Source organism: Oncorhynchus nerka, linkage group LG18 (genome assembly GCF_034236695.1).
Source record: "Oncorhynchus nerka isolate Pitt River linkage group LG18, Oner_Uvic_2.0, whole genome shotgun sequence".
In the NCBI taxonomy this organism is placed as follows: Eukaryota; Metazoa; Chordata; class Actinopteri; order Salmoniformes; family Salmonidae; genus Oncorhynchus; species Oncorhynchus nerka.
Genome location: NC_088413.1, coordinates 4,668,181 through 4,683,140, shown reverse-complemented (window position 1 = coordinate 4,683,140; position 14,960 = coordinate 4,668,181).

Genomic DNA, 14,960 nt, shown 5'->3' with positions numbered 1-14,960 from the left:
CCCATCATACCTATCATACCCATCATACCCATCATACCTATCATACCTATCATACCCATCATACCTATCATACCTATCATACCTATCATACCTATCATACCCATCATACCTATCATACCTATCATACCCATCATATCATACCTATCATACCCATCATACCTATCATACCTATCATACCCATCATACCTATCATACCTATCATACCTATCATACCTACCATACCCATCATACCTATCATACCTATCATACCCATCATACCCTATCCTATACCTATCATACCCATCATACCTATCATACCCATCATACCCATCATACCTATCATACCTATCATACCTATCATACCTATCATACCTACCATACCTATCATACCTAACCCATCATACCTAACCTATCATACCTAACCTATCATACCTAACCCATCATACCTAACCCATCATACCCATCATACCTATCATACCTATCATACCTATCATACCCATCATACCCATCATACCTATCATACCTCATACCTATCATACCCATCATACCTATCATATCCATCATACCCATCATACCCATCATACCCATCATACCCATCATCATACCCATCATACCCATCATACCCATCATACCCATCATACCCATCATACCCATCATACCTATCATACCTATCATACCTATCATACCTATCATACCCATCATACCTATCATACCAATCATACCCATCATACCTATCATACCCATCATACCTATCATACCCATCATACCTAACCCATCATACCTATCATACCTATCATACCTATCATACCTATCATACCTATCATACCTATCATACCCATCATACCTATCATACCCATCATACCCATCACACCTATCATACCTATCATACCTAACCTATCATACCTATCATACCTATCATACCCATCATACCCATCATACCTATCATACCTATCATACCTAACCTATCATACCTATCATACCCATCATACCTATCATACCCATCATACCCATCATACCCATCATACCTATCATACCTATCATACCTAACCTATCATACCTATCATACCTATCATACCTATCATACCCATCATACCTATCATACCTATCATACCTATCATACCTATCATACCCATCATACCTATCATACCTATCATACCCATCATACCCATCATACCTCATACCACCTATCATACCCATCATACCTATCATACCCATCATACCTATCATACCTATCATACCTATCATACCTATCATACCTATCATACCTATCATACCTATCATACCCATCATACCTATCATACCCATCATACCCATCATACCTATCATACCTATCATACCTATCATACCCATCATACCTATCATACCTAACCTATCATACCCATCATACCTATCATACCTTACCTATCATACCCATCATACCTATCATACCTATCATACCCATCATACCTACCATACCTATCATACCTATCATACCTATCATACCTATCATACCTATCATACCCATCATACCTATCATACCCATCATACCCATCATACCCATCATACCCATCATACCCATCATACCTATCATACCTATCATACCCATCATACCCATCATACCCATCATACCTATCATACCTATCATACCCATCATACCCATCATACCTATCATACCCATCATACCCATCATACCTAACCTATCATACCTATCATACCTATCATACCTATCATACCTAAATGCATCCATGGCCATAATGATAACCAATATCAACCCTCGTCATTTATGTTACATAGCTAGTTAGTCAAATTATTTACAGTTACTGATGTTACACGTTTGCTAACCATTTACAAATTCGAGGCGTGGCGCATAATGGCATCAGCATGCTCGGCTAGGCCAACCCAACGAGAGTGCTGCATACTAAATACTATATTACATTCAGTTACTGATGTTACATAATGGCATCAGCATGCTCGGCTAGGCCAACCCAACGAGAGTGCTGCATACTAAATACTATATTACATTCAGTTACTGATGTTACATAATGACATCAGCATGCTCGGCTAGGCCAACCCAACGAGAGGGCTGCATACTAAATACTATATTACATTCAGTTACTGATGTTACATAATGACATCAGCATGCTCGGCTAGGCCAACCCAACGAGAGGGCTGCATACTAATTGCACTATTTGTCCTTCTTGAGATGCCATAGCCAATATACACGTCCTCCAAATAGTCCAAATGAATCTGAGATGACTCAGAAATCTGGCATTCATTTTGGACACTTTTGCAGACGATATCTTAGTCGTGCAATCTAACTAAGATGTTTGGTACAGTTTGGTACAGCATTCCTCAATGAAAAAAATGTGCAGGAAAACGAGTTCTCTCTCTCATTGAATGACAACAAAGACTTTATTGAAGAATCCCTACTGTTGACCAATCACCGACAAAGGGGCGTAGACTTCAGCTACGGACTTCGGTTTGCCTCCATAAAAAATGTTGTTTGCCTGAATAGCTGAAAAAACCCTCCCCCAAGTTAAAAACTAGCAAAAACATCACAATATTACGTCATAATATGTGCATGAACTCTTCCAAACTGTTTCGGCTGGGAAGCATGCAGACGCCTTAACAAGTTAGCAGGCGCCAGGCTAACTAGCTAGCCAAGTACAGTCATGTGCTATTGTTGCTGGTAAACCTAGCTTTAGGTGGCTAGTTGTAACATTGTTGCTGGTAAACCGAGCTTTAGGTGGCTAGTTGTAACATTGTTGCTGGTAAACCTAGCTTTAGGTGGCTAGTTGTAACATTGTTGCTGGTAAACCTAGCTTTAGGTGGCTAGTTGTAACATTGTTGCTGGTAAACCTAGCTTTAGGTGGCTAGTTGTAACATTGTTGCTGGTAAACCTAGCTGTAGGTGGCTAGTTGTAACATTGTTGCTGGTAAACCGAGCTTTAGGTGGCTAGTTGTAACATTGTTGCTGGTAAACCTAGCTTTAGGTGGCTAGTTGTAACATTGTTGCTGGTAAACCTAGCTTTAGGTGGCTAGTTGTAACATTGTTGCTGGTAAACCTAGCTTTAGGTGGCTAGTTGTAACATTGTTGCTGGTAAACCTAGCTGTAGGTGGCTAGTTGTAACATTGTTGCTGGTAAACCTAGCTTTAGGTGGCTAGTTGTATAACATTGTTGCTGGTAAACCTAGCTTTAGGTGGCTAGTTGTATAACATTGTTGCTGGTAAACCTAGCTTTAGGTGGCTAGTTGTATAACATTGTTGCTGGTAAACCTAGCTTTAGGTGGCTAGTTGTAACATTGTTGCTGGTAAACCTAGCTTTAGGTGGCTAGTTGTATAACATTGTTGCTGGTAAACCTAGCTTTAGGTGGCTAGTTGTATAACATTGTTGCTGGTAAACCTAGCTTTAGGTGGCTAGTTGTAACATTGTTGCTGGTAAACCTAGCTTTAGGTGGCTAGTTGTAACATTGTTGCTGGTAAACCTAGCTTTAGGTGGCTAGTTGTAACATTGTTGCTGGTAAACCTAGCTTTAGGTGGCTAGTTGTAACATTGTTGCTGGTAAACCTAGCTTTAGGTGGCTAGTTGTAACATTGTTGCTGGTAAACCTAGCTGTAGGTGGCTAGTTGTAACATTGTTGCTGGTAAACCTAGCTTTAGGTGGCTAGTTGTATAACATTGTTGCTGGTAAACCTAGCTTTAGGTGGCTAGTTGTATAACATTGTTGCTGGTAAACCTAGCTTTAGGTGGCTAGTTGTAACATTGTTGCTGGTAAACCTAGCTTTAGGTGGCTAGTTGTAACATTGTTGCTGGTAAACCTAGCTTTAGGTGGCTAGTTGTAACATTGTTGCTGGTAAACCTAGCTTTAGGTGGCTAGTTGTAACATTGTTGCTGGTAAACCTAGCTTTAGGTGGCTAGTTGTAACATTGTTGCTTGCTGTTTAGTAGTCATATCTACAACTTAAAAGAGAGGAAGTTTTATAATTGAGATGCAATAGATCTGATTGTAAAACCTCTGCTTTTTTGTCATAGATATGGCTACCTGTAGTTGTTTAGCTAACTTAGCTAGCTAGACTAGCTAGCTACCTATGATAGCAAACTGATTATTTATTTTATTTCCCTTTTTGTCGTAACACTGTAGTACTGTATGTTAGCCAGCAATACAGCAATACACAATATGGTTTTCAGTAGATAAACTCCAGTTAGCTAGCTAGGTGGCTTGCAGGAAAAATAACTTGGCTAGCCACCATATTTTTTATCTGCACTCTTGATGCTAGCATCAGCTGTAGCTGAGCTTCTATTGTTAGCTAAATCCAACTCTTTGTTTCTCCGCTATATTCTGGTTGAAACATGTTTGGTTGAATGTCACCATGTAGGTAATAGAACATCAAAAAATGCTCCATTGTCGAATTTGTGTTGATGAAAGGAATCACTAGAAGCTATTGCGGTCTGGTCAGTTCTTTCAGTTTTGCCCAAAGGATTTTGTTGTTAGTGGTCACCTCCCTTTCAGAAAAGCCTGCCTTGGGGGAGGGACAGGGCCAGAGCACGAAGCACCGCCCCACGAGTTGTCGTCTTTCAGGGACCGGAACGCGTGTCATCTTGTATATTTAGCAATTAATCTGCCGATATGAACATCGCTGAAAGACGTCCAATGACTCTATCAAACAAGGACAACCACATCTACAGTAGTGTGATCAGTAGAGCCTTATAGTGTGATCAGTAGAGCCTTATAGTGTGATCAGTATAACATAGAGCCTTATAGTGTGATCAGTATAACATAGAGCCTTATAGTGTGATCAGTAGAGCCTTATAGTGTGAACAGTATAACATAGAGCCTTATAGTGTGATCAGTAGAGCCTTATAGTGTGATCAGTAGAGCCTTATAGTGTGATCAGTAGAACATAGAGCCTTATAGTGTGATCAGTAGAGCCTTATAGTGTGATCAGTAGAGCCTTATAGTGTGATCAGTAGAGCCTTATAGTGTGATCAGTATAACATAGAGCCTTATAGTGTGATCAGTATAACATAGAGCCTTATAGTGTGATCAGTAGAGCCTTATAGTGTGATCAGTAGAGCCTTATAGTGTGATCAGTAGAGCCTTATAGTGTGATCAGTAGAGCCTTATAGTGTGATCAGTATAACATAGAGCCTTATAGTGTGATCAGTAGAGCCTTATAGTGTGATCAGTATAACATAGAGCCTTATAGTGTGATCAGTAGAGCCTTATAGTGTGATCAGTATAACATAGGGCCTTATAGTGTGATCAGTAGAACATAGAGCCTTATAGTCTGATCAGTATAACATAGAGCCTTATAGTGTGATCAGTAGAGCCTTATAGTGTGATCAGTAGAGCCTTATAGTGTGATCAGTAGAGCCTTATAGTGTGATCAGTAGAACATAGAGCCTTATAGTGTGATCAGTAGAGCCTTATAGTGTGATCAGTAGAACCTTATAGTGTGATCAGTAGAGACTTATAGTGTGATCAGTATAACATAGAGCCTTATAGTGTGATCAGTATAACATAGAGCCTTATAGTGTGATCAGTCTCACATAGAGCCTTATAGTGTGATCAGTAGAGCCTTATAGTGTGATAAGTAGAGCCTTATAGTGTGATAAGTAGAGCCTTATAGTGTGATCAGTAGAGCCTTATAGTGTGATAAGTAGAGCCTTATAGTGTGATCAGTAGAGCCTTATAGTGTGATCAGTATAACATAGAGCCTTATAGTGTGATCAGTAGAGCCTTATAGTGTGATCAGTAGAGCCTTATAGTGTGATCAGTAGAGCCTTATAGTGTGATCAGTATAACATAGAGCCTTATAGTGTGATCAGTAGAACATAGAGCCTTATAGTGTGATCAGTATAACATAGAGCCTTATAGTGTGATCAGTAGAGCCTTATAGTGTGATCAGTAGAACCTTATAGTGTGATCAGTAGAGCCTTATAGTGTGATCAGTATAACATAGGGCCTTATAGTGTGATCAGTAGAACATAGAGCCTGATAGTGTGATCAGTAGAGCCTTATAGTGTGATCAGTAGAGCCTTATAGTGTGATCAGTAGAGCCTTATAGTGTGATCAGTAGAGCCTTATAGTGTGATCAGTAGAGCCTTATAGTGTGATCAGTAGAGCCTTATAGTGTGATCAGTAGAGCCTTATAGTGTGATCAGTATAACATAGAGCCTTATAGTGTGATCCGTAGAACATAGAGCCTTATAGTGTGATCAGTAGAGCCTTATAGTGTGATCAGTAGAGCCTTATAGTGTGATCAGTAGTGCCTTATAGTGTGATCAGTAGAGCCTTATAGTGTGATCAGTCTCACATAGAGCCTTATAGTGTGATCAGTAGAGCCTTATAGTGTGATCAGTAGAACCTTATAGTGTGATCAGTAGAGCCTTATAGTGTGATCAGTAGAACCTTATAGTGTGATCAGTAGAGACTTATAGTGTGATCAGTAGAGCCTTATAGTGTGATCAGTAGAGCCTTATAGTGTGATCAGTAGGGCCTTATAGTGTGATCAGTAGAGCCTTATAGTGTGATCAGTAGGGCCTTATAGTGTGATCAGTAGAACATAGAGCCTTATAGTGTGATCAGTAGAGCCTTATAGTGTGATCAGTATAACATAGAGCCTTATAGTGTGATCAGTAGAGCCTTATAGTGTGATCCTTCGTGCCACAAAGCAGGACTACATTTATTTTCAGACACCTGCCCCCTCAATACACAGGAAGCAGTCATAGGGTGTATCATTCAGCGCGAAGCCCAGACCTGCCCCCCTCCCCCTCAATACACAGGAAGCAGTCATAGGGTGTATCATTCAGCGCGAAGCCCAGACCTGCCCCCTCAATACACAGGAAGCAGTCATAGGGTGTATCATTCAGCCGAAGCCCAGACCTGCCCCCCCTCATTACACATGAAGCAGTCATAGGGTGTATCATTCAGCGAAGCCCAGACCTGCCCCCTCAATACACAGGAAGCAGTCATAGGGTGTATCATTCAGCGCGAAGCCCAGACCTGCCTTCATCCTGGGCAATTATCTGCGAAACACATCTAACTGACCTAGAAATGCCTCAGACGTGATGAAAACAAGCCCAGGTTCCCCCAGGGTGAAAACCCTTTTACCGTGTGTGTGTGTGTGTGTGTGTGTGTGTGTGTGTGTGTGTGTGTGTGTGTGTGTGTGTGTGTGTGTGTGTGTGTGTGTGTGTGTGTGTGTGTGTGTGTGCGCGTGTGTGTGTGTGTGTGTGTGTGTGTGTGTGTGTGTGTGTGTGTGTGTGATGATACATGAGATATCTAGTAGATATATGAAACAAGCGCTCATTAAAAAGGTAACCCTTCACCAGGCACCATGAGACTGGTCCCAAATCTGGCCTGTCCACTACTTACTAAAACTTCATACTGTGTACTAATCTGGCCTGTCCACTACTTACTAAAACTTCACACTGTGTACTAATCTGGCCTGTCCACTACTTACTAAAACGTCACACTGTGTACTAATCTGGCCTGTCCACTACTTACTAAAACTTCACACTGTACTAATCTGGCCTGTCCACTACTTACTAAAACTTCACACTGTGTACTAATCTGGCCTGTCCACTACTTACTAAAACTTCACACTGTGTACTAATCTGGCCTGTCCACTACTTACTAAAACTTCACACTGTGTACTAATCTGGCCTGTCCACTACTTACTAAAACTTCACACTGTGTACTAATCTGGCCTGTCCACTACTTACTAAAACTTCACACTGTGTACTAATCTGGCCTGTCCACTACTTACTAAAACTTCACACTGTGTACTAATCTGGCCTGTCCACTACTTACTAAAACTTCACACTGTGTACTAATCTGGCCTGTCCACTACTTACTAAAACTTCACACTGTGTACTAATCTGGCCTGTCCACTACTTACTAAAACTTCATACTGTGTACTAATCTGGCCTGGCCTATTTACTAAAACTTCATACTCTGTACTAATCTGGCCTGGCCTATTTACTAAAACTTCATACTGTGTACTAATCTGGCCTGGCCTATTTACTAAAACTTCATACTGTGTACTAATCTGGCCTGTCCACTACTTACTAAAACTTCATACTGTGTACTAATCTGGCCTGGCCTATTTACTAAAACTTCATACTGTGTACTAATCTGGCCTGGCCTATTTACTAAAACTTCATACTCTGTACTAATCTGGCCTGGCCTATTTACTAAAACTTCATACTGTGTACTAATCTGGCCTGGCCTATTTACTAAAACTTCATACTGTGTACTAATCTGGCCTGTCCACTACTTACTAAAACTTCATACTGTGTACTAATCTGGCCTGTCCACTACTTACTAAAACTTCATACTGTGTACTAATCTGGCCTGTCCACTACTTACTAAAACTTCATACTGTGTACTAATCTGTCCACTACTTACTAAAACTTCATACTGTGTACTAATCTGGCCTGTCCACTACTTACTAAAACTTCATACTGTGTACTAATCTGGCCTGTCCACTACTTACTAAAACTTCATACTGTGTACTAATCTGTCCACTACTTACTAAAACTTCATACTGTGTACTAATCTGGCCTGTCCACTACTTACTAAAACTTCACACTGTGTACTAATCTGGCCTGTCCACTACTTACTAAAACTTCATACTGTGTACTAATCTGGCCTGGCCTATTTACTAAAACTTCATACTCTGTACTAATCTGGCCTGGCCTATTTACTAAAACTTCATACTGTGTACTAATCTGGCCTGGCCTATTTACTAAAACTTCATACTGTGTACTAATCTGGCCTGTCCACTACTTACTAAAACTTCATACTGTGTACTAATCTGGCCTGTCCACTACTTACTAAAACTTCATACTGTGTACTAATCTGGCCTGTCCACTACTTACTAAAACTTCATACTGTGTACTAATCTGGCCTGTCCACTACTTACTAAAACTTCACACTGTGTACTAATCTGGCCTGTCCACTACTTACTAAAACTTCATACTGTACTAATCTGGCCTGTCCACTACTTACTAAAACTTCATACTGTGTACTAATCTGGCCTGTCCACTACTTACTAAAACTTCATACTGTGTACTAATCTGGCCTGGCCTATTTACTAAAACTTCATACTCTGTACTAATCTGGCCTGGCCTATTTACTAAAACTTCATACTGTGTACTAATCTGGCCTGGCCTATTTACTAAAACTTCATACTGTGTACTAATCTGGCCTGTCCACTACTTACTAAAACTTCATACTGTGTACTAATCTGGCCTGTCCACTACTTACTAAAACTTCATACTGTGTACTAATCTGTCCACTACTTACTAAAACTTCATACTGTGTACTAATCTGGCCTGTCCACTACTTACTAAAACTTCATACTGTGTACTAATCTGGCCTGTCCACTACTTACTAAAACTTCATACTGTGTACTAATCTGGCCTGTCCACTACTTACTAAAACTTCACACTGTGTACTAATCTGGCCTGTCCACTACTTACTAAAACTTCATACTGTGTACTAATCTGGCCTGTCCACTACTTACTAAAACTTCATACTGTGTACTAATCTGGCCTGTCCACTACTTACTAAAACTTCATACTGTGTACTAATCTGGCCTGGCCTACTTACTAAAACTTCATACTGTGTACTAATCTGGCCTGTCCACTACTTACTAAAACTTCATACTGTGTACTAATCTGGCCTGGCCTATTTACTAAAACTTCATACTGTGTACTAATCTGGCCTGTCCACTACTTACTAAAACTTCATACTGTGTACTAATCTGGCCTGTCCACTACTTACTAAAACTTCATACTGTACTAATCTGGCCTGTCCACTACTTACTAAAACTTCATACTGTGTACTAATCTGGCCTGTGTACTAATCTGGCCGGGCAGCCGAGCGGAAATGGAGGAAAACTCGCCTCCCTGCAGACCTGGCATCCTTTCACTCCCTCCTCTCTACATTTTCCTCCTCTGTCTCTGCTGCTAAAGCCACTTTCTACCACTCTAAATTCCAAGCATCTGCCTCTAACCCTAGGAAGCTCTTTGCCACCTTCTCCTCCCTCTTGAATCCTCCTCCCCCTCCCCCTCCTCCCTCTCTGCAGATGACTTCGTCAACCATTTTGAAAAGAAGGTCGACGACATCCGATCCTATTTGCTAAAACTCAAACGACACCGCCTGTCCACTTTCTGCTCACACTGCCCTACCCTGTGCTCTGACCTCTTTCTCCCCTCTCTCTCCAGATGACATCTCACGTCTTGTGAAACTTCATACTGTGTACCTGGCCGCCCAACAACTTGCCCGCTTGACCCTATCCCCTCCTCTCTTCTCCAGACCATCTCCGGTGACCTTCTCCCTTACCTCACCTCGCTCATCAACTCATCCCTGACCGCTGGCTACGTCCCTCCCGTCTTCAAGAGAGCGAGAGTTGCACCCCTTCTGAAAAAACCTACACTCGATCCCTCCGATGTCAACAACTACAGACCAGTATCCCTTCTTTCTTTTCTCTCCAAAACTCTTGAACGTGCCGTCCTTGGCCAGCTCTCCCGCTATCTCTCTCAGAATGACCTTCTTGATCCAAATCAGTCAGGTTTCAAGACTAGTCATTCAACTGAGACTGTGTACTCTTCTCTGTATCACGGAGGCGCTCCGCACTGCTAAAGCTAACTCTCTCTCCTCTGCTCTCATCCTTCTAGACCTATCGGCTGCCTTCGATACTGTGAACCATCAGATCCTCCTCTCCACCCTCTCCGAGTTGGGCATCTCCGGCGCGTACCACGCTTGGCCTGCGTCCTACCTGACAGGTCGCTCCTACCAGGTGGCGTGGCGAGAATCCGTCTCCTCACCACGTGCTCTCACCACTGGTGTCCCCAGGGCTCTGTTCTAGGCCCTCTCCTATTCTCGCTATACACCAAGTCACTTGGCTCTGTCATAACCTCACATGGTCTCTCCTATCATTGCTATGCAGACGACACACAATTCATCTTCTCCTTTCCCCCTTCTGACGACCAGGTGGCGAATCGCATCTCTGCATGTCTGGCAGACATATCAGTGTGGATGACGGATCATCACCTCAAGCTGAACCTCGGCAAGACGGAGCTGCTCTTCCTCCCGGGGAAGGACTGCCCGTTCCATGATCTCGCCATCACGGTTGACAACTCCATTGTGTCCTCGTCCCAGAGCGCTAAGAACCTTGGCGTGATCCTGGACAACACCCTGTCGTTCTCAATAACATCAAGGCGGTGGCCCGTTCCTGTGTAGGTTCATGCTCTACAACATCCTGAGTACGACCCTGCCTCACACAGGAAGCGGCGCAGGTCCTAATCCAGGCACTTGTCATCTCCCGTCTGGATTACTGCAACTCGCTGTTGGCTGGGCTCCCTGCCTGTGCCATTAAACCCCTACAACTTATCCAGAACTTCCGCAGCCCGTCTGGTGTTCAACCTTCCCAAGTTCTCTCAAAACGTCACCCCGCTCCTCCGCTCTCTCCACTGGCTTCCAGTTGAAGCTCGCATCCGCTACAAGACCATGGTGCTTGCCTACGGGCTGTGAGGGGAACGGCACCTCACTACCTCCAGGCTCTGATCAGGCCCTACACCCAAACAAGGGCACTGCGTTCATCCACCTCTGGCCTGCTCGCCTCCCTACCACTGAGGAAGTACAGTTCCCGCTCAGCCCAGTCAAAACTGTTACTGCTGCTCTGGCCCCCAATGGTGGAACAAACTCCCTCACGACGCCAGGACAGCGGAGTCAATCACCACCTTCCGGAGACACCTGAAACCCCACCTCTTTAAGGAATACCTAGGATAGGATAAAGTAATCCTTCTCCCCCCCCCCCCCTTAAAAGACCTAGATGCACTATTGTAAAGTGGCTGTTCCACTGGATGTCATAAGGTGAAAGCACCAATTTGTAAGTCGCTCTGGATAAGAGCGTCTGCTAAATGACTTAAATGTAAATGTAAATGTTACTAAAACTTCATACTGTGTACTAATCTGGCCTGTCCACTACTTACTAAAACTTCATACTGTGTACTAATCTGGCCTGGCCTATTTACTAAAACTTCATACTCTGTACTAATCTGGCCTGGCCTATTTACTAAAACTTCATACTGTGTACTAATCTGGCCTGGCCTATTTACTAAAACTTCATACTGTGTACTAATCTGGCCTGGCCTATTTACTAAAACTTCATACTGTGTACTAATCTGGCCTGTCCACTACTTACTAAAACTTCATACTGTGTACTAATCTGGCCTGTCCACTACTTACTAAAACTTCATACTGTGTACTAATCTGGCCTGTCCACTACTTACTAAAACTTCATACTGTGTACTAATCTGTCCACTACTTACTAAAACTTCATACTGTGTACTAATCTGGCCTGTCCACTACTTACTAAAACTTCATACTGTGTACTAATCTGGCCTGTCCACTACTTACTAAAACTTCATACTGTGTACTAATCTGTCCACTACTTACTAAAACTTCATACTGTGTACTAATCTGGCCTGTCCACTACTTACTAAAACTTCACACTGTGTACTAATCTGGCCTGTCCACTACTTACTAAAACTTCATACTGTGTACTAATCTGGCCTGGCCTATTTACTAAAACTTCATACTCTGTACTAATCTGGCCTGGCCTATTTACTAAAATTTCATACTGTGTACTAATCTGGCCTGGCCTATTTACTAAAACTTCATACTGTGTACTAATCTGGCCTGTCCACTACTTACTAAAACTTCATACTGTGTACTAATCTGGCCTGTCCACTACTTACTAAAACTTCATACTGTGTACTAATCTGGCCTGTCCACTACTTACTAAAACTTCATACTGTGTACTAATCTGTCCACTACTTACTAAAACTTCATACTGTGTACTAATCTGGCCTGTCCACTACTTACTAAAACTTCATACTGTGTACTAATCTGGCCTGTCCACTACTTACTAAAACTTCATACTGTGTACTAATCTGGCCTGTCCACTACTTACTAAAACTTCACACTGTGTACTAATCTGGCCTGTCCACTACTTACTAAAACTTCATACTGTGTACTAATCTGGCCTGTCCACTACTTACTAAAACTTCATACTGTGTACTAATCTGGCCTGTCCACTACTTACTAAAACTTCATACTGTGTACTAATCTGGCCTGGCCTATTTACTAAAACTTCATACTGTGTACTAATCTGGCCTGTCCACTACTTACTAAAACTTCATACTGTGTACTAATCTGGCCTGTCCACTACTTACTAAAACTTCACACTGTGTACTAATCTGGCCTGTCCACTACTTACTAAAACTTCACACTGTGTACTAATCTGGCCTGTCCACTACTTACTAAAACTTCATACTGTACTAATCTGGCCTGTCCACTACTTACTAAAACTTCATACTGTGTACTAATCTGGCCTGTCCACTACTTACTAAAACTTCATACTGTGTACTAATCTGGCCTGTCCACTACTTACTAAAACTTCATACTGTGTACTAATCTGGCCTGTCCACTATTTACTAAAACTTCATACTGTGTACTAATCTGGCCTGTCCACTACTTACTAAAACTTCATACTGTGTACTAATCTGGCCTGTCCACTACTTACTAAAACTTCATACTGTGTACTAATCTGGCCTGTCCACTACTTACTAAAACTTCATACTGTGTACTAATCTGTCCACTACTTACTAAAACTTCATACTGTGTACTAATCTGGCCTGTCCACTACTTACTAAAACTTCATACTGTGTACTAATCTGGCCTGTCCACTACTTACTAAAACTTCATACTGTGTACTAATCTGGCCTGTCCACTACTTACTAAAACTTCACACTGTGTACTAATCTGGCCTGTCCACTACTTACTAAAACTTCATACTGTGTACTAATCTGGCCTGTCCACTACTTACTAAAACTTCATACTGTGTACTAATCTGGCCTGTCCACTACTTACTAAAACTTCATACTGTGTACTAATCTGGCCTGGCCTATTTACTAAAACTTCATACTGTGTACTAATCTGGCCTGTCCACTACTTACTAAAACTTCATACTGTGTACTAATCTGGCCTGTCCACTACTTACTAAAACTTCACACTGTGTACTAATCTGGCCTGTCCACTACTTACTAAAACTTCACACTGTGTACTAATCTGGCCTGTCCACTACTTACTAAAACTTCATACTGTACTAATCTGGCCTGTCCACTACTTACTAAAACTTCATACTGTGTACTAATCTGGCCTGTCCACTACTTACTAAAACTTCATACTGTGTACTAATCTGGCCTGTCCACTACTTACTAAAACTTCATACTGTGTACTAATCTGGCCTGTCCACTACTTACTAAAACTTCATACTGTGTACTAATCTGGCCTGGCCTATTTACTAAAACTTCATACTGTGTACTAATCTGGCCTGTCCACTACTTACTAAAACTTCATACTGTGTACTAATCTGGCCTGTACACTACTTACTAAAACTTCATACTGTGTACTAATCTGGCCTGTACACTACTTACTAAAACTTCATACTGTGTACTAATCTGGCCTGTCCACTACTTACTAAAACTTCATACTGTGTACTAATCTGGCCTGTCCACTACTTACTAAAACTTCATACTGTGTACTAATCTGGCCTGTCCACTACTTACTAAAACTTCACACTGTGTACTAATCTGGCCTGTCCACTACTTACTGTGTACTAATCTTACTACATGCTATTTAGAACAGACTGTTTAGGGAAGATGTTTATTTTTTACCTTTATTTAACTAGGCAAGTCAGTTAAGAACAAATTCTTATTTTCAGTGACGTCCTAGGAACAGTGGGTTAACTGCCTGTTCAAGGGCAGAACGACAGATTTTGTACCTTGTCAGCTCGGGGATTTGAACTTGCAACCTTGCGGTTACTAGTCCAATGCTCTAACCACTAGGCTACCCTGCCGCCCCATATGCAATATGCCACGGCAGAAATGTGCTACTTTTGGTGCGTTCATAACAACTGGGGAAGTCGTGA